Below are 21,098 nucleotides of genomic sequence, written 5' to 3'. Positions count from 1 at the left end.
GAGAGGTTAGCAGGCTGGGGTCTTGGCTCTTGAGTCTAGCAGGTCGGGACTAAGGGTTTGGGTTAGGACTCGGAATCACAGACGACCAGGGAAAGGACTTGACATGAGACTCGGATGCTGCCAGGGCCAGGACTTGATTTGGTACTTGGATGCCGCCAGGGCCAGGACGTGGTAGTTGCATGCCGCCAGGGACAGGACTTGACTTGCTACTTGGATGTCGCGAGGACCAGGACTTGACTTGGTGCTTGGATGCCGCCTGTGCTAGGACTTCGTGCTTGGATGCCGCCGGTGCCAGGACTTGGTACTTGTACGCCGCCAGGGCCATGACGTGGTACTTGGATGCCGCCAGGGCCAGGACGTGGTACTTGGATGCCGCCAGGGCCAGGACGTGGTACTTGGAGCCTCTGGGTAGTGGCGAGCTCTAGACTCGGCCCGGGAACAGAAGACAGCGGCTCTTGATTCCCTCCGGCGGGTTAAGGGACTGATCCGCCTCGATGAGGAAACTTTGCAGGCTCGCTTTGGCGAGGTAACTTGACAGGGTTGCTCCGGTGAGGAAAGGCGACTTACTGGCACTCGCTTCGGGCGGAGACTAAGCTTGCTCCGGCCAGATGACGTTGGCGCGCCGTACCTTTAGTGACTTTGCAAACGCTCTCGCACGAACGGCAGAAAGCCGGAGACTATAAACTGCCGGTTCAGCCGAGAGTAAATTGCCTCGTATCACCAAGCCTGAGGGACACGGGAAAACTGGGAACCAAAGGGAAACAGGGAGTCAGCGGTCCGCATCGTAACGTAAACAAAGTAAATTTAAAGGGACCCCGATCCGGACCATGGCATAAGTAGAGTTATTGACCCCTTACAATTCATAACCTCCAACCACAGAGACTCCGTTGTCAACCCCTCCTTGAATTCCCCCTTTTCTGCAGCCGTGAATCTATCTCTGATCAATATTTTCACGCCTCTACCTCTTTTACCTCTCTCCCTGTCCTTTCTGAAACATCTAAAGCCTGGCACTTGAAGTAACCATTCCTGCTCCTGAACCATCCAAGTCTCTATAATGGCCACAACATCATAGCTCCAAGTGCTGATCCATGCTCTAAGCTCATCCGCTTTATTCATAATCCTCCTAGCAGTAAAATAGACACATCTCAAACCATCGGTCTGAGCGTGTTCCTTCTCTATCACCGGCCTATCCTCCCTTTCACACACTCTCCAAGCTTTCTGTATTGGTGAGCCAACCTCCCTTTTATTCATCCCTTCAGTTCTGTTCCCACCCACCAGCAATTCTAACTTAAACTGTCCCCAATAGCCTTAGCAAACCTCCCCTCCAGGATATTAGTTCCCTAGGGGAGATCAACCACTGCTGTGCTACACGCAAACTTGTTGGTGCGCTTAGTTCTCCAAACCGGTAGCTCCGATCGATCACGTCGTCTTCTGGCCCTTCTCCAATGAATCCCACTTTCTGAGTGGTTGCTCCTAAAATCGGATAAAAAGCCTGAAAAAAAAAAAGACAGACTTCCCTCAAAATCTGAATCGTCACCGGATTAAATAAAAACTCTTTTGCTGCGCCCCTGTCCTCAGGAAAAAATGGCTGGAAAATATGTTCATTTTTAATCTTTTGCCTGTCCCTGACTGAAAAGTATCACTGCTGACGCACTACTGCTTGCTGATTGGTCGCTCCTCGATTCGGAAAACATAAACAACTGACGAGAAACTCTACAATCAAAGTCTCAGTCGCACTGATGAAAAGCTATCTCTATTCACGCACTGGATTGTGCAGGGATTGCAGCCCTGGAGGTTCGGTTTGTCAGCTTTATATCGAGCTCCCTAGAAACTCTCTCTGGTCCTCCTCACCTTGTCATTGTTGCTCACGCTTGCCCTCGGGGATCCCTTGCACCCGAGCTGAGACATCTCTGCCGAATGAGTTGTGGATCATTAACTGCTGCTCCAGTTCCGTCAAACTTTCCCTCAGAAGCTGCAGCTCTGTGCACCGGGGCAGACTTGATTATCCTGGTGTTTCTAATTTCCCGCATTGCAAACACAGAACACTGCCCATGTAGTAATTCTCGCCAACAGAATGGAGAAATAGGAACACAATGATAAAGTTGTCAGATGCTTTGCCCTCGCCTGAGCCTGGGGATCTTAGACTGGAGCTATTTAAAGCCGAGCACACTCAAATATTCTGTCGTGACACCTGAATTTGAATTTTCTGCCTTTTCTAATGAATCCACCTCTGTTGATTGAAAGGCCACACAATGCATTCCCCTTGAAAATTGGTCAAGTTACTGGTGCCTTCTGCAGTGAAAACGGATGCAAAGTATTTATTGCGATCATGGATCATTTCCCTGAATCATATTCAAACCTCTCCAGCATTATGTTCAATTTGAATGTTTTGTCCCTTCTCCCCTATCGCTTATTGTTTCCTTATCCACAAAAGAGTTTTTCCAGGGTTATTTTTCTTTTTCCGTCTAAATCGCACAAAGTGAAGTGCTGAGATCTCACGTGATCATTCACGGCCAGCTCTTCAACCCAGTTCATGTGCTCAGCCTTTTGCCCTGTTTAATAATCACCCGAGCTCTGGAATATCTCCAAGCTCCTCTCTCTGCACCAGCTCCGAACTCGCCTCTCTGCACCCTGCCCGTCGTAGTGTTGCGTCGCTGAGCATCCTGCTTTGCTGGCACGTCCTCTAATTCTTTGTTTTCCTCACATTCTTCAAACTCATTTATTTTCAAACTGACATGCTCGAAAGTTTTTAAAGCGAATCACACCAGTAGGACGCTCACGCAGGATCGGGAAACGAACGAAGTAATGGTTTGATGAGCCGGGATATAATTATTTCTATTTTTGAACACAGGTACGGCGTAAAAGCAATTCCTTCATCTCCGGAAGCGTATCGTTACGGGTAAGTGGATATTGAAGATTGTGACTGTGCGCGGGGCGATAAGTGAGCCAAAAGAGCTGCTGTATTGGGTGGGTGCTCAAGCTGACAGAAGGGTTGGGAGTGCTCCAGTAATACCATGTGACCTTAGCTCGTTTAGCAGCCTCATGTGCGGCACCTTGTGAAAGGCCTTCTGAAAATCTAAGAAAGCAACAGCAATTGACTTTCTCAGATTTAGTAGAGCTGTCGAAAGTGGTGTGAAACAACATGGCAGTGTAACGGAAAGCAAGATGTATTGTTGAGCATGATCCCGCGGGTTTATATACAGATGATGGGTTTAACGGGCATGTAATGGAGGAGAAGTTAATGATTGGGTAGAAATGTAGACAGAACAAAGAGTTAAATTCTGCCACAGAGGCAAAATTCAAAAGGACTAAAACTGCTGAACTGAAGGTGCTGTACGTATTGCACGTTGCAATCAAAATAAGGTGGACGAACTCGTAGCGCAATTAGGGATGTAATATGTAAGTCGTGGCGGAAAAAGAGCATAGCTAGGAGCTTAACATCAAATGATATACTGTGTACTGAAAGGAAGGTATCGGCGATGTTGTGGATCTGTTGCTTTCAGACGGTGTTATATCATTATAAAGAGGTGACATTGGGTCAAAGTGTGTTGAACCGTTGTAGCTGGAGTGAAGAAACTAAAACTGGGAAAAAATATTGTGGGAATCATATACAGGCCTCAAATTAGTAGCCAAGATGTGTGCTTCAGATTGCAAAATGAGCTGGAAAAGGTATGTAAGAATTGTAATGACACATTTGTAATGCAGGACTGCAATATGCAAGGGGATTGTGGAAAAAAAAAAAGATTGGTGTCGGATTGCAACACAGGGAATTTGTTGATCGCCTACAAGATGGCTTTTTCTCGCGGCCTGTGCTCAAGTTTAGTCGGGGAAAGACAATCTTGGATTGGTTGTTCTGTAATAACACAGGTCGCATTCGGGAGCTTAATGTAAAGCACCTTTAGGAGGCAGTGACCATAATATGATTAAATTAGTTCTGCAATTTGAGAGGGAGTAGCATGACTCACATGAATCAATATCGCAATACAGGGGCAGGAGGAAAGACTTTGCCGAGGTGGATTGGAGGAGGATACTGGCGGGGTTGACAACAGAGCAGTTGTCTGAATTACTGGGAATAATTCACAAGGCGCAGGATAGATATGTGCCGCAGAGGAAAGTGTTCTCAAGCGGCAGAGATAGGCAACCGTGGCTGACAAACGGCGGTAAGGATTGTATTAAAAAAAGGAAGCACATATAAGGTAGCGAAAGTGAGCGGGAAGTTGGATGTTTGGTAAATTTCTTATTTAAATATCCAGCAAAAGGCAACTAAAAAGTGATGAGAAGGGAAAAGATGAAATTTGACTGCAGAGTAGCCGATAATATATTGTAGGATATGAAAAGTTCTTTTTTTTTTCAATTATCTTGAGTAAAAGGGAGCTGAGAGCTGGTAGTGGGCCACTGGAAAATTATGCTGGTGATGTAGAAATGGAAGGCAAATCAATGGCAGACGGACTGAATTTGGGTTTACATCCGCTTCATTGACGAAGACACCAGCAATGTTCCAGTGGTCCGTGAGCGCCAAGGAGCAGGCATGAGTGCTATAGCTATTGCAACGGGAAACTGCCAGACAAACCCAAAGAACCCAATATGGGTAAGTTCTTGCGATTTTCATGCGAAAGTTGATCTTTCCCTGATTAGTGAGAGCATCAAAGGATATTGAGAAGGCCGGTTTATGGGGTGAGTGTGGTCCGGGATCAGCCGTTATGGAATGGTGGATCAGACTCGGTGAGATGAATGGCCAAAGTTTGCTCATGTGTCTTATATGTTTATGCTTTTCTTGTCTTATGATCAAGCCTTCCTTTATTTCCTCAAAACATACTAACAGATTTTTCAGTCATTATTCCCCTGAAGGAAACTATGCTGAATTGAGCCTAACACATAACGTGAGTCCAAGTACATCAAAAGCGCACTCGTAATAGCAGCATCCAACATTTTACCAACGACTGAAATAAGGGTCACAAGCCTGTAACTTTCAGAATGTATCGCCTCACCACCTCCGCTGTTAATATGGTGATTTTAAAATGGTTTCGTTACCACTTCCAATGCCCTTTTCCTTCTCGCAACATATGTCCTTTGCCGCACGTCGCCTCTCTCTGGAGCTACAAATCACCCCTCCACCACCTTCATTCCCCAATGGCTTTATTTCTCTTTCACCAATCAACTTCCCAGCTCTGCACTTCACCCTTCCCCCTTGTTTCACTTATCACATTGTCTTTCTGTCCTTCACTCCCCGCAACACACCTTTTCCATCTAGTGCTCAGTTTTTTTTTCCCTCCAGTCCTGCCGAAGAGTTTCAGCCTGAAGCTTCGAGAGCACGTTTTTTTGTATAGATGCTGCCTCCTCACCTGAATTCGTCCAGTATTCTGTGTGTGTTTCTTGGATTCCAGAACCTTCCTCTTGTTCGCAAGATTCTCTTTGATACTTAATTCTTGATTTCCCGTCTGTTATGGAACAATAGCGGGAATGGCTGCACGGCAGTGTTTCGTACGGTATGTGCGAGATGGAAACTCTGGGAGATCCCCAGTCTCCCGGTGCACATCTGCACCAGGAGAACCGAGCTGCAGATCCGCAGTGTCATAACGAACTGGAGCTGCGGGTCTATGACCTTCGACTCAAACTTGAGAATGGGAAGCTGATAGCTAGGATCTATAGGCAGTTTATCACCCTGAGGTTGCAGGAGAAAGGCAACTAGGAGACTGTCAGGAGAAGGAAAGGAAGTGTCGTCGCTTCCCCTAATGAACAGTATACCAACTTGGATGCTGTTGAGAGCGTGGACGAGCAGCACTGACCGGCCCTTGGCGCTGTATTTGGTGCTGTGGCTCAGAGAATAAGAGAGCTGAGGAGACTGCAGTGGTGATAGGAGAATCCATAGTCGGAGGAACAGAGACAAGATTGTGTGGGCGCGATAGCCAGACTCGGATGGTATGTTTCCTCCCTGCTGACAGGATCAGAGATGTTTCTGATCAGGTCCAAGACATTCTGCGGGGTGAAGGTCAGCATTCTGGCACCAATAACGTAGTTATAACAAGTGAGGAGGTCCTGAAGAGAGAATTGAGGGAGCTGGATAAAAAGCTGAAAAAAGGACCTGCAGGATAGTAATAGCGTGATTAATGTCTCGATATCGCCAGTGGGGGAAGAATACGATGACTTGACAGGTGAATGCGTGGCTGCGGAATTGGTGTAGGAGTCAGTGCTTCAGATTCATGAACGGTTTCAGCTAATTTGGCAAAGAAATGGCAGCCAGAGTGCGAGTGCCGAACATGAGGTATTTGGTTTCCAGACAGAGACAGTATGCAGTGAGACTGCGAGCACGGAGTGCTCTGACGATGCGACAGAATGACAGTGGACAACATGAGTTGCAATGCACAAACGTTTGTAAAAGGGTGAATTCCGTATTGAAGGTGATATACGGAATAAGTGAGATGGTCTTGTGTCACAGTTGACGCGTATGACGTTATGGCATCACTAAATCTTTTTTTGAAAGATGACAGCTTGGAGCTTACCATCCAAGACACAGGTTGTATCGAAACGACAGACAGGTAGGCACAGGGGGTGGCATACCTCTGCTGATAAAAACTCAAATCGACTAATTAGAAAGGGTTACCAAAGGGTCTGAATGTTTTGATTCGTTGTGGGTAAATCTGAGGAACAGCAAGGGTAAAAAAAAAAAAGCTGATATACAGACTGGCAAGCCCTTTCGATACAAACTGTCTCTTGGGCGGTAAGGATATGGTCTACAAAGGAAAACGGGATAAAAATGCATGCAAAACATGGAATGTTAGAATAGTCATAGGGGATTTCAATATGCAGATAGATTGGGAAAATCATTTTGGTGCAGGATCCTAGAGTGGACATTTCTAGAATGGCTGCAAGATTGCTCTTTAGATCAGAGAGTTTAAGGTAATAGCCGTCATGGGGAAAGTGATCATACTATAATAGAATTTACACTGGCATTTGAGACGGAGAAGCTAGAGTCAAATGTATCATCATTACAGTGGAGTAAAGGGAATTGCAGCGGCATGAGAAAGGAGTTTGCTAAAATTAATTGGAAAAGACCACTGGGACGGCTGGAGACAGAGAATCAATGCTGGAATTTCTGGAAACAATCAGGAAGGCGTGAATGTATACAACCACAAGTGGAAGAAGCCTTATAAAGGAAATGCGTCATAACGTTGGCTGAAAAGAGATGTCAAAACTAGCACAAAAGCAATTAGTGCGAAGTTAGAGGATGGGGAAGCCCTTTAAAAAAAACAACAGAAGAGAAATAAAAAGTTATTAAAAAGGAAAATATGGAATGCGTAGCAAACTACTAAATAATATTACAGACGATGTCAAAGGTTTGTTCAGATACATAATGTGTACAAGAGAGACGTGAGTGGATATCGGACTGTTGGGAAATGATACTGGAGAGCTAGTAATGGGAGACAATGAAATGGCAGACGAACTGAATATATATTTTGCATCAAACGTTACTATGGAAACTCCAGCAGATAGAGAGTCTCTGTGGGCAGAAATGTCAGAAGTTGCCATTTCAAGGGAGAAAGTTCTTGGAAACTGAAAGGTCTAATGTGGATGTCTCCTGGACAGGATGGCATACATTGCAGGCTTCTGAGAAGGTGACTGAAGAGATGGTAGAGGCATTAGTTGAGATGTTTCAAGAAAGAAATCCTGGCACTGTTGCGAAGGAATGGAAAATTGCAAATGTCATACCCCTCGTCAAGAAGCAGGAGAGGCACAACTAACGAAATTGTAGGAAAGTTCGTTAGACATCAGTGGTTGGTAAAATGTTGGAGTAAGTTGATAAGGATGTGGTTTGGCGTTTTGGAGGCGCATGTAAAATAGTCACTTGTCAGCATGGTTTCCTCAACGGAACCTCTTGCCTGAAAATCTGTTGGAATAATTTGAGAAACTAACAAGCAGGATAGAAAAACGGTATGTTGTGTACATGAGTCTTCAGAAAGTACCGCTCGTGAGGTTGCATAATAATGTAAGAGTCCATGGTATTACAAAAACTACACTAGCATTGATTTGCAGAAGGCAAATTGTGGGAAAGAAGGGAGACTTTTCTGTTTGGTTGCCGGTGACTAGGGTTGCCCTCAGGGATCTGGGTTGGGGCAGCTTCTTTCTTACGTTACATGTCAATGATTTTGGATGAGGTAACTGTCATTTTCTTTCGGGGAAAATTTGCAGATGATACGAAAATAGGTGAAGTTTCAGAAAGTTTGGAGGAGGATGAGACCCCACAGACAGACCTAGACAGAGTAGGGAAATGCACAAAGAAGTGGCAGATGGAGTACTTTTCAGAAGGTTGATAGTCAGGCAATTGGCAGAAGAAATAAAAGGGCAGATTATCTTCCAAGCGCAGAAACAAAACCAAAAATCTGAGGAGCACATGATTTCGGGTGCCCTCGGGCAAGAATGTGAAGTTAAGTTTCCCGGCTGAATCGGTGGTGAGGAAGGCAAATACGATGTTAGGCATCTATTTCCAGAGGAGTAGAATAAAAGAAAGCAAAGACGTATTATTAAGGCTTTATACAGCAGAGATGAGAACTCACTTAGAGATTGTATACAGTTTCGGGCCCCTTTTCTAAGAAAGGATGTGCTGACATTTTTGAAAATTCAGAGGATGTATGAGGTTCAGGAAAACAAGTCCAGGATTGGAAGGATTATCATATGAAGAAGATTGGATGGCTCTCGGCCTCTACTGTCTAGAATTCAAGCCCTTGCAACGCTGAATGGCTTTGATAGGGAAACTCTGGAAGGCTTGCATCCCATTGTGCGGGAATCTGAGGCCAGAGCCAACAGGAGAATAGAGGGATGTCCTTTAGAAAGGGGATGTGGCGGAATGTCTTCAGCTAGACAATTGTAAATATGTGGAAATTGTTGCCACTGGCAGCTGTGGGGCCAAGTTATTTAGTATATTTTAGGCACAGCTTGATTGAACCCTGATTAGTCAGGACATGAAAGGATACTTGAGAAGGCAAGAGATTGTGACTGAGAGGGGAAAAAAATGGATCAGCTATGATAAAATAGTGCAGCAGACTTCATGTGCCAAATAGCCGCATCCTTCTCCTATGTCTTATGATCCTAAGCTCTTCTGATTTTATGGTATTGGCGACCAATGTACCAGATACAACAAAGTATTGGAAGGCAAAATGGAAAATAAGAAATAATAATAATAGCTGAATAAGCAATAAATATCAATATCGAGAATATGAGGTGGAGAGTCACTTTCAATTGGTCCAATATGCCCTGAAATTTCTCGTTTGTTCTCCTTATACCTTAAAATATGGTCTTCTTGGAAATGTTGTGCTCCCCTTGTCTGTACACGTCGCGCAGCTATAGTCTCGCCTGGTTATTAGAGCCAACACTCCCAGTCCCTGCAGATACTATACGGGAAATGTGCTCACACTTTTGTCCTGTTTTATGAGAACAAGGAGATCTGACCCAGGATATCCTTCCCCCACTCTGCCCAAAACATTGACGCCTTCGTTTCCCGTGCTGTTATGTTCACTAACTCTGGAAAATAATCCAATGAAATACAGAGATGTCCGGGGTAACTTGTCTACTTATTGTTCTATTCGTGAGGTACTCACATATAACGTATTGCCATAATGGCGTATGCCATTCAGGTACCTCCTATATATAACTCACAATGAATTATGGAAATAAAGAAAACGTAATAACAATATATGCAGTGTTACGAAAATGCTTACAATCTATTCGGCCTCACACATCCTACAGTCCCTCACCTCACTTTAGTGCTGAGTGTCGGTAACATATGGACCCTCTGTACCGTCCCACTTAAAATAGCACCTCAACCCATAGTGCGCACAAAGAGAAGGCTGAGTGAACATTGCACCGTTTCTCAGAGAGTTTTTCACATAACCAACTTTTGTATCTTCTTCATATTCTTCAAATAGGAGATGGTTCTGGATAAACCAAGTCAATATCGGCTGGTAAGTGGAATTCGAAAGCTGTGTTTGTCTGGAGGCGTTAAATGAACCAGGCCCGTCGCAACATTGGGTGTGCTTTCATGCTGCCGGAAGGGTGGGAGGGAGAGAACAAAGAACATAGAAGAATACAGCATTGGAACAGGCCCTTCGGTCAACAATATTGTGCCGAACTGGAAAGTAAATGAACCACACCCCCCGCCAAACGAATCCCTCTTACTTACACAATGCCCATATTCTTCCGTCTTCCTCACAATCACAGGTTTTCCTATCTTACCATCTCCTAAAACCTCTGATGTATTTGCCTCTACCACCACGCCAGACAGCACAGTCCAAACATTCACCACTCTCTGGATTAAAAGTTACCCCTCACATCGCCTTCGAACATACCCTCTCTCATCTACAATCCATGACCTCTGTTATTAGATATATATACCCTGGGAAAAAGAAACTGCCTGTGTACTCTATCTGCGCCTCTCACAATTTCCAGTCAGCTTCCTTCGCTCCAAAGCAAACAAAAGTTGTCGTGTCTAATGTTAGCACATGGCTTCTAAACCAGGCAGCATCCTGGTAATCCTCTTCTGCTCTCTACCCAAACCCTCAACATCCTTCCTACGGTGGCATGACTAGAATTATATGCAATACTCTAGATTTTCATAAATTTATAACATAACCTATTGCCATTTGTACTAAATATCTTAACTAATAAAAGCAAACATTGCATAAGCTTCCTTAACCGCCTTATCGACCTTTGTAACTGTTTCTGAGGTGCTATGTACTTGGACTTCAAGATCTCTCTATGCAGCAAAATAATTAAGGGTTTTTTTTCAATAGCAGAGTACTTGCTCTTCGCATTTGCCCGACCAAGGTGCAACATTCCAAATTCATCGGGGTTACACTCCTTCTACCATTTTTCTGTCTATATCTGCAACTGATCTATGTTGCGCTGTACGTTTTGCAAGTTTTTCCTAAACTATCCACAACTCCACAAATCTAGGTATCATCCGAAAACTTACTAACAAATCTGTCGACATTTGCATCCCGCTTATTTATTCACATCACGAACAGAAGGGGTCCCAGCCCAGATCCCTGCTGAGCTTCACTAATTAGAACTCCAGATTCAAAAAGGCCCTTCAGCAACTAATTCTCTCTTGTAAGAAACTAACGTGAGACTCACGTGTAAATAGTTTCCAGCATTTCTCTTTTTTCCCCTTTTCATGTAGATGTAAAATGTTAGCCAGTATTCAGTCCTCTAGGATCTCTCACGTGGCTAGGGAGGAGATATTTGCCAAGGACCGTGCAATTCCTTCTCTTTCTTCCTTCTCTAACCTGTGGAAATTCCATCAGGTCCTGGAGACTTATCCACCTGAAAATTCATTCGGAGGCTCAACACTTCCTTCTCCTACTTCACCTCTAAACACCTAACATATTTATACACTGAGCTCCGATCTGTTGCTCCTCCATGTCTTTTACCTTGATAAATACGGAAGCAAAATACTCAGTGAATACTTCACTTACATTTTCCGCATTGAAGCAAACATAGCCTTCCCTAGCTCCCCAAAGTGAAATGATTATACACTGTCCATAGTTAGTCATTTGCTGTTGATGTTTCTATTGAATACTGCTTAATTAAATTCACTTTAATCCTGCTTGCCAGGGACTTTTCACGTCCCCTTTTGGTTTTCCTCGTTCGCATTTTTCGTTCTTTACTGGCTTCGTTATACTCTCGATTTCCACCGTTTGATCCGAATTTAGGGAGCTTTACATACGTTTGCTTTTTCACTCCAGCACCTCCTCTCGCTGGAGTGTGCACGTTTGGATTTAATAAAGCATCCTGGATACATTTAATACATTCTCCCCGTCTATTACTCTTGCACTGAGAATGTACATTTTTGTACCGGGGAAGTTGAAGATCCCCATGAGATCAAACTTGTAATTTTACACATGTTGTTATTCACATTACATGGCTGTTCATTAATGTTCTAGCAGCTATTGCAGAGCCTGTAGTGCAAACCAGTCAGTGTGATCGTACGCTTTCTATTCCAGAAGCCTCCGTCGTCACGCTACTCCTCCAAGAACTGATAAAGTGTGACTGCTGCATTGTGTGTGTCTGTGTGAGAGGGGAGATAAGCTGGGCCGGTGCCCCAGCGAACCGCAGTAGGGCTCCACGGTTTGGAGCAAACGGAGGAAAGGAGTTTGGTGGAAAATTTGAACTTGATGTTGAAGCTGGAGGGTCAACGTGTCCAAAGGGAAGGTAGTTTGATGTCCCGGTGCTGCCTCTGAGCATATCAGGAAGGGATCAGTGTTGAGTGTCAGTGAGATGTGGATTGTGGGTGACAATTAACTTCACGATGTCGGAGCATTAATTATTTTTCTTATTTTTCCACCCTCTCCATCAGGGTACCGTATTACTTCAGCTCGAAGCTGTCAGGGTAAGTGGCATCCGAATGCTCTGTCCGTGATTGCGTTAGTTAATGAACCAGAGACGTTACAGTACCAGCCTTGTGCTCATGCACGGTCGGGCGGGGAGCGAAGCGGCGAGAAAGAGAAGAAACTCTGCTCACTTTGCTCTTTCAAGGGAAGGAACGGTTTTGAACAGCTTCCTTCGGCTCCTGTAATGTCTCCACGACCCCGGTGTGGTCACTGATCTCTGTCCCTACCCTGAGCTCCTGAAACATTGCCCAGGCATGATCCTCTCTATTATAAACTGTGCGGACCATCCTAGTTTATCCTGTACATAGATAAGAAAACACTGAACAGTGCAGGTTTTTGTAGCCCCTTTGGACCTTGATGTTTTAGCGCCTCTAAACTTGTTCTCCGACAAAGCCGTCTATTGCTCCGTTATCCGTGTGCTAAGAAAATCTCTGAATTGATTCTAATGCATGTGTCTATACTACCACCATTGATACTGCGTTTCACACACTCACTACTATGCGTTAAAACACACTTTTGGCAGCCCCTATACATTACCAAAAAATCGCTTTAAAATTCCCTCCCCTTTTCAGATGTTTCCAATCTGGGGTGTAGCACAATTTCCCAGTGTGGTTTAACTCGAGTTTTATAGAGCTGCAACATTACCTCGCGGCTATTGAACTCGTTCCCCGAGCGGTTTATCCTAAACCATCCATAGACACTCTGAACCATTCTATTTAATGGCGCGGAAACATTAAGGGATAATGGACGTCAACGTTGAAAGTGCTTCTGCTCTTCAATATTTTCAATTACAGTAAACTGTCATTAACCATGGATTCTGCAATCAAATACGGCCTTTCAAAGTGTAATTCTTCACTCTTCCCATACTCAACTTGACCTGCCATTTCTCAACCCAGCTCTGCATCTATCAATGCCCAGTTTGTAACTTGAGATAACCCACCACATGATCCATAACAGCATCCATGTTTTGCCTGTTTACTATGTCTATCCATTTCCTCATCCAACTCATTTGTAAAATTCAGAAAATCCAGGAGTCACAGAACAGATCGCTACGGATCACAGCATCCCATTTACCTCCAGGTGCAATAATCTCCAACTGCTAGCCCACTGTCTCTTGGGCACGCCCGTCCTACTTACACAGACAAGATTCTCTGGATCCCCTATCACATGACTTTCTGAGTGGTCCAACAATGAGGAATCTTATTAAACATCTTAATAAAATTCATGTATACACCATCCTCCTACAAACCATTAACGTGGTTTGCAGCATCAGAAAGAATTCAATCACATTCTTGAGACATGACCTGCACCTGGCAAGACCATGCTGACCATCTCTAATCAGACTCTATTTCTTCAAATGCCTGTATATACTGCCTGGATATCTACTGGAGCATTTTACACACAATGGCATAAGCTTTACTGTTCTATGAATCCCCATTAGATTCTTTGAACAAAAAATAAACATTTACTCCTTGAAATCCGCCGGTACGACTGAAGAGGGCAGTAGGACGCAAAGTCCATCGCCAAAAGCGCCTAAAGACCTTACTGCTCTTCCCTTAGAAAACTGGAGTAAATATCCCCCGGCACCAGAGACTTAACTATCCTCAGGTTCTTGAAAGGATTCAGCTCATAAGACCAGAAGATACAGGAGCAGATTCGGCCCATCGAGTCTGCTCCGCCATTCAATCATGGCCTGATCCAATTCTTCCAGTCATCCCCTTTCACCCGGTTTCACTCCATACCCTTTGACGCCCTGGTTAATCAAGAACCTATCTATCACTGCCTTAAATACTCCCAACGACTTCGCCTCCACAGTCGCTGGTGGCGACAAATTCCACAGATTTACCGCCCTCTGACTGAAGTAATTTGTCCGCATCTCAGTTCTCAAAGGACGTCCTTCAATCCTGAAATCGTGCCCTATTTTCCTGGAGTCCCTTACCATGGGAAATAACTTTGCCATATCTTTTCACGCCTTTTAAAATTCGAAATGTTTCTCCGAGATCCCACCTCATTCTCCTGAGCTCAAGGGAATACAGCCGAAGAGCTGCCAGACGTTCCTCATGCGGTAACCCTTTCATTCCTGGAATCATTCTTGTGCAGCTTCTCTGAACCTTCTCCAATGTCAGAATATATTTCTAAAATAATGAGTCCAAAACTGCCCAAAATACTCCAAGTGTGTTCTCACGAGTGCCTTATAGAGCCACAACATCACATCCCTGCTCTTATATTCCAAGTGAAGTGAGGTACAATAATAGCAGGGGTGTTGTGGTGGGAAATTTTAATTTCCCAGATATTGATTGGCATCTTCCTAGAGTGAAGGATTTAGATAGGATGGAGTTGTGTGTTGAGGAAGGGTTCTTGACACAATATGTAGATAAGCCTACCAGAGGAGAGGTTGTACTTATTCAGGTATTTGGAAATGAAACTGGTCAATTGTCAAGTATCACAGTGGAAGTGCATTTTGGAGCTAGTTATCACAATTCTCTCTCCTTTACCACAGCATTGTGGAGGGATAGGAACAGACAAGTTAGGGAAAGGTTTGATTGGACAAGGCGAAATATGAGGCTATCAGGCAGGAAAATGGAAGCATAAACTGTAAAAAAAAAAAAAAAAAGTTCTCAGGGAAACGTACGGAAGAATTCTGGAAAATGTTCAAGGGATATTTTTGTGGGGTCCTACAGCGGTACGTTTCAATGAGACAGGGAAAGGATGGTAGGATACAGGAACTGTGGTGTACAAAGACAGTTATACTTCTAGTCAAGAAGAAAAGGAGAACTTGCGAAGGGTTCAAAAACTAGACCGTGATTGAGATCTAGAAAATTAGAAGGCTAGCAGGAATGAGCTTAAGAATGAAATTCGGAGAGACGGAAAGTGCCATGAGAAGGCCTTGTGGGAAAGGATTAAGGAAAACCCCAAGGCACTGAACAAGTATGTGAAGAGCAAGAAGATAAGTCGTGAGATAATAGGACTAATCAAGTGTGACAGTGGAAAAACTTGTATGAAACAGGAGGAGACAGTTGAGGTACTTAATGAATACTTTGCTTCACTACGGAAAAGGATCTTGACGATTGTAGGGATGACTTGCAGCCGACTGAAAAGCTTGAGCATGTAGATGTTAAGGAAGACGATGTACTGGAACTTTTGGAAAGATCAAGTTGGATAAGTCACCGGGACCCGAAGGAATGCACCCCAGGCTACTGTGGGAAGCGAGGGAGGAGATTGATGAGCCTCTGGGGATGATCTTTGCATCATCAATGACGGCGAGAGAGGTTTCGGAGGATTGGAGAGCTGCGGGTGTTGTTCCCTTTTTCAAGAAAGGGAGGTGAGATAGCCCAGGAGATTATAGACCAGTGAGTCTTACATTAGTGGTTGGTAAACTTATAGAGAAGATCCTGAGAGGCAGGATTTATGAACATTTGGAGAGGCATAATATGATTAGGAGTAGTCAGCATGCCGTTGTCAGCATGTCGTTGCCTTACGAGCCTGATTGAATGTTTTGAGGATGTTATGAAACCCATTGATGAAGGTATGACCGTAGCTGTAGTGTGCATGGATTTCAGCAAGGCATTTTAATAGGGTATCCCATGCAAGGCTTATTGAGAAAGTAGGTAGACATGAGATCCAAGGGGATTTTTCTTTATGAATCCAGAACTGGCTTACCCACAGAAGAGAAAGAGTGGTTGTAGACGGGTCATATTCTCCATGGAAGTCGTTGAACAGTGGTTTGCCTCAGGGACCCCTACTCTTCGTGATTTTTATAAATGACCTGCATGCGGAAGTGGAGGGATGGGTTAGTAAATTTGCTGATGACACGAATGTTGGGGTTGTTGTGGATCTTGTAGAGGGCTGTCACAGCGGGACCGTGATAGCATTCAAAACTGGGCTGAGAATTGGCAGATGGAGTTCAACCCAGATAAGTGTGAGGTGGTATATTTTGGTAGGTTAATAATGATGGCAGAATATTGCATTGACGGTAAGACTCTTGGCAATGTGAAGGATTCGAGGGATCTTGGGTTCCAAGTCCATAAGACACTCAAAGCTGCTACGTTGGTTGACTGTGCGGTTGAGAAGGCATACAATGTATTGGCCGTGTGTTTAAGTGCCGAGAGGTAATGTTGCAGCTATATAGGACCCTGGTCAGACTCCACTTGGAGTACTGTGCTCAATTCCGGTAGCCTCACTACAGGAAGGACCTGGAAACTATAGAAAGGATGCAGAGGAATTTTATAATGAGGTAGCCTTCATTGGGAGCATGCCTGATGAGAATCAATTGAATAAACTGGGGCCTTTTCTCATTGGAGCGACAGAGGATGAGAGATGACCATATAGAGGTGTACAAGATAATGAGAGGCTGTTTCCCAGTAGTGAAGTGGCTAGTACGAGAGGACATAGTTTTAGGGTGTTTTTAAGTAGGGACAGAGGAGATGTCAGGGGTATTTTTTTATGCAGAGAGTGGCGAGTGTGTGGAATAGGCAGCCGGCGGCGGTGGTGGAGAGGGAACCGATGGGGTCTTTTAAAAGGCTCCTGGATAGGTACATGGGGCTTCGAAAAAATACAGAGCTATGGGTAAGCCTAGGAGGTTCTAAGGTGAGGACATGTTGGGCACAGCTTTGTGGGCCGAAGGACCTATATCGTGCTGCAGGTTTTCTATGATTCTGTGTTTCTGTGCCTCGAGAAATGAATGCCAACATAACAATCGCCTTGATTAACAACCGACTCAACCTGGAGGTTAACCTTTAGGGTGTCCTGCACATGAGGTCCCAATTCCCTTGCAGCTCTGCATTTTGAATTCTTTCCCGATCGAAATAATAGTCTGTCCGTTTATTTCTTCCACCAAAGTGCAAGTCCATAAACTTTCGAACATTGTATTTCATTTGCCAATACTTTGCCAATTCCCCTAAACTACCTACATCTCTCTGCAGGCTCTCTGTTTCCTCAACACTACCCGCTCCTCCACCTATCCTGGTATCATTGGCAAATTTGGCCATAAATCCATTAATACTGTAGTCAAAATCATTAACGTGCATCGTAAAAAGTAACGGTCCCAACAGTGACAACTGTGGAGCTCCATTGGTAACCCGTAGACAACCAAAATACGATCCTCTCATTCCACACTCTGTTTTTTGTCGATCAGACTAGTAACCAAGCTAGTAACTTCCCTGTAGTTCCATTGGCTCTTATCTTGCTAAACAGACTCATGTGCGGCACCTTGTCAAAGTCCTTTTGAACATCCAAGTACACCACGTCTACTGCATCTCCTTTGTCTACGCTGCTTCTAATTTCCTCAAAGAATTGCAGTATGTTTGTCAGGCAGGATTTTCCTTTCAGGAAACCATGCTGGCTTTACCTTTCTTGTCATGTGCCTTCACGTACTCCGTAATCTCATCCCGGACAATCAATTCCAACAACTTCCCAACCACTGATGTCATGCTAACAGGTCTATAGTTTCCTTTCTGCTGCCTCCCACCCTTCCTATATAAAGGAGTAACATTTGCAATCTTCCAGTCATCCGCTACCATGCCAGGATCTATCGATTCTTGAAAGATCATCGTTAATGCCTCCGTATTCTCTCCAGCTACTTCTTTCAGAACACGGGTGTGCAATCCATCAGGTCCAGGAGATTTATCCACCCTCAGACCATTAAACTTCCTGAGCACCTTTTCAGTCGTAATTTTCACAGCACGTGCTTCACTTCCCTGACACTCGTGAATGTTCGGTACACTGCTGACTCTTCCATTGTGAACACTGATGCAAAATACGCATTCAGTTCCTCTGCCATCTCTACATCTCTCATTGCAGTATCTCCAGCGTCATTTTGTATTGATCCTATTTCTGCCCTCGACTCTCTTTTACCCTTAATGTACAATAAACAGCTTTTGGTGTCTTCTTTGATATTAGTCTCCAGCTTCCTCTTGTAATTCATCTTTTCCTTCTTAATGACCTTCGTAGTTTACTTCCGCAAGTTTTTTTAAAGCTTCCCAATGCTCGATCTTCCCACTAGCTGCGGCTTTATTTTATGGCCCGTCTTTTGCCTTTACATCGGCTCTGACTCTACTTGCCAGCCGCGGTCCTGCCCTTCTTCTTCTTTCTGAAATTTCTTCTTCTTTGTCTTTCCTTCAAATGTCCCTTTCCAGTCAACTTCGGCCAGTTTCCCTTCCATGCCATTGCAATATCCTTTATTCCATTGGAATTCCACACATTAGATTTTATTTTCCCTCTCAAATATCAATATCAACTCGATCATATTGCGATCACTGTTCCCTAATGGTTCCTTAACCTTGTGCTCTCTTGCCACCTCCAATCATTGCATAACACCCAATCCAGCACAGCCGATCCGCTAGTTGGCTCAGCAACAAACGGTTTCTAAAATGCTATCCCTTAAACATTTTACAAATTCTCTCTCGAGGTTCAGTACTGACCCAGTTTTCCCAATCCATTTTCATGTTAAAACCCCAACGATTATCATGACATTGCCTTTCTGACATGAGTCTTCTATCTCCTGCTGTAATTTGTAAACCACATTCCGGCTGCTGTTTGGAGGCCTGTATACAACTGCCATTAATGTCCTTTTACCCTTGCTATTTCTTAACTCAACCCATGGAGACTCTACGCCTTCCAATCCTATGTCACCTCTTTCCAATGATTTAATATTATTTCTTATACACAGAGCTACAGCACCCCCTCTGCCTACTAACCTATCTTTCCGATATACCTTATATCCTTGGAGGTTCAGATCCCGATGGCAGCCATCCCTTAGCCAAGTTTCAGAGATAACCTCAACGTCATATTGGCCAATCTGCAGCTGAATTGTCAGATCGTCCATTCTATGCACTCATCCTACTTAACATTGACCTGTTCAAGCATATCAGCCTGTTATAGTTGTGCTCACATTTGTCAAGGTCTTTCTGAATCATGAATACTGAGAGAAATATTCATTAAGGACCTTTCCTACCTCTCCGACACCAGGCTCTGTTATTCCTGATCAGTCCTGTCGTGACACATGTAATCCTTCCGTTCCCCACATCCGTGGAAAACACCTTGGATATTTAGTCTCCTTGCTGGCGATATTTTTACCCTGTCTGATCGTAGATCCCATGCTCTCTAACGGTAGGAATGCGTTTCTCAGCGCATCTGTGCCGCCGGCTCTCCACACTCAGCCGGCCAAGCACTGCCGATTTTTGGGGCCGGTTCTCTGCTGATGAGGACGATCCCGTCAATAAAGGGACAGCGGTTGCACTCAGGAAGTTTCCCCTCACCTTTCTCTTACACCTTTCAGTGAGGAGATCTGGTTCGTTGCCACTGGCAGAGCGGATTGCCCACGCATGTGAGGACAACGGAAATCGCTTTGGATCCCCCCACCTTGCTTCGTATCAATCACCGCTTTCGGCACGCACTCCGCTAATAACGCATTCCCATACCGTTATTCAGTAATCAAAGCACTGGCCTATTCACCCAGCCTGGCCTCGGCACCCGATAACCAACACGTGACCGATCATCACCGACCCCCACAGTAACCGCAATGTGGCTGGCTGAGGAGCTCAGTTCTAGGACTTCCGGCCACCATGATCCTCCACTGACCCAAGAACATCGGGCCGCGTTGATAAGGGAAGCAGCCTTGAGAAAACTTTGCCCATGTTGGTGTGGGGCGCCGCGTCACGGTGAACATTCAGATGAGTCCTTCCCCGGGCTCTTTTGCATTCCTGGTGAAAGAGTGAGATTGGAAATGCATCAAAAACCGCGGGCCACGCAGGTTGACGCTTGGGGTTGGAGGGGATGTCTGTGTCTCCTCGGGGAACGCACTGGGGAAGATGAAGGCCACAGACCACTTCTGTCTGGCCGCACGGGTTGTCGGCGCTGGAGCGTTACAGACACTGGGCAGAACAGGCAGTGGACGTTCGATATGATCCACCTCCTGTCTCCATGTAACTGCAATAATTCTCCTGTGCTCTGATTATGGGAAGGGGTTAAAGTTTTTCGGTGTTCACACTCTCTGGTATCGGTACTGACTATACACTATCCCGCTGATCGCTGTCCCGCCGTCGTATAACCGTTAATCCATCCAGCTGCATGACTCAATAAAACTGACGCTGTTTGCATTAAACTGGTCTCCGTCTCTCGCTAAAAGCTCGCTGCCTTCAGTACCGGCGGGCCATTAAGAAGGTCTGTGCAGCCCCACCGGACGCATAGAGCAGCCTGCTCCCAGAGCAGACAATGCAGTGGCCTGAAACAGCCCATCCCAATTCCCTCCCAATGCCGAGTCACTCTGAGGCAACTGCAAGCTGCTGGTGAAGCCGCCTGGTGTGTGAGGGTGAGGAAATGGTGCGGCACACCGACGCAGGGACTGTCACCAGTGGGATTACTCTCTTGGGTCCGATAGGCAAAACGAACTCCCGTCGGTATGATATCACTTGGCGTGGAAGTACTCTGGTTTGAAGCGATGGCTGAGGTGGGCAGACTGCAGGTGGGTGTTAGCCGGGTGACGGACAGAGTCTCCCCTACTCCGGGCAGACGGTTTTCCTACGCTTCTCCCCCTCCAATCCCAGGGCTGTAAATCACCGCGGGGCGCGTCACTGAACCCCTATCGCTCGGAGACAGTAACACCAGGGATGGAAGACATGGCAGTCGGGTGTGTGGGAATCAGGGACATTAATGGTCACGGTGGGGAGTGGAGCATTCACTGCAGGACAAGCAGAAGGATGCCGAGTGTGAGGGTGG

At 45.1% G+C, this 21,098-nt stretch overlaps 1 long non-coding RNA gene across 1 annotated transcript; it reads left to right on the top strand.

The window, feature by feature from the left end:
* Positions 1-2,870: 2,870 nt before the first annotated feature.
* Positions 2,871-20,464, top strand: LOC140206858 (uncharacterized). Its single transcript, XR_011888411.1, has 4 exons — positions 2,871-2,899; positions 9,921-9,956; positions 12,350-12,382; positions 19,660-20,464. It is a non-coding gene; the product is annotated as an uncharacterized lncRNA (long non-coding RNA).
* Positions 20,465-21,098: the final 634 nt, after the last annotated feature.

The sequence above is a fragment of the Mobula birostris genome, chromosome 13 (assembly GCF_030028105.1).
Source record: "Mobula birostris isolate sMobBir1 chromosome 13, sMobBir1.hap1, whole genome shotgun sequence".
NCBI classification, from domain to species: domain Eukaryota; kingdom Metazoa; phylum Chordata; class Chondrichthyes; order Myliobatiformes; family Myliobatidae; genus Mobula; species Mobula birostris.
This window is presented reverse-complemented; position numbering and strand designations above follow the sequence as displayed.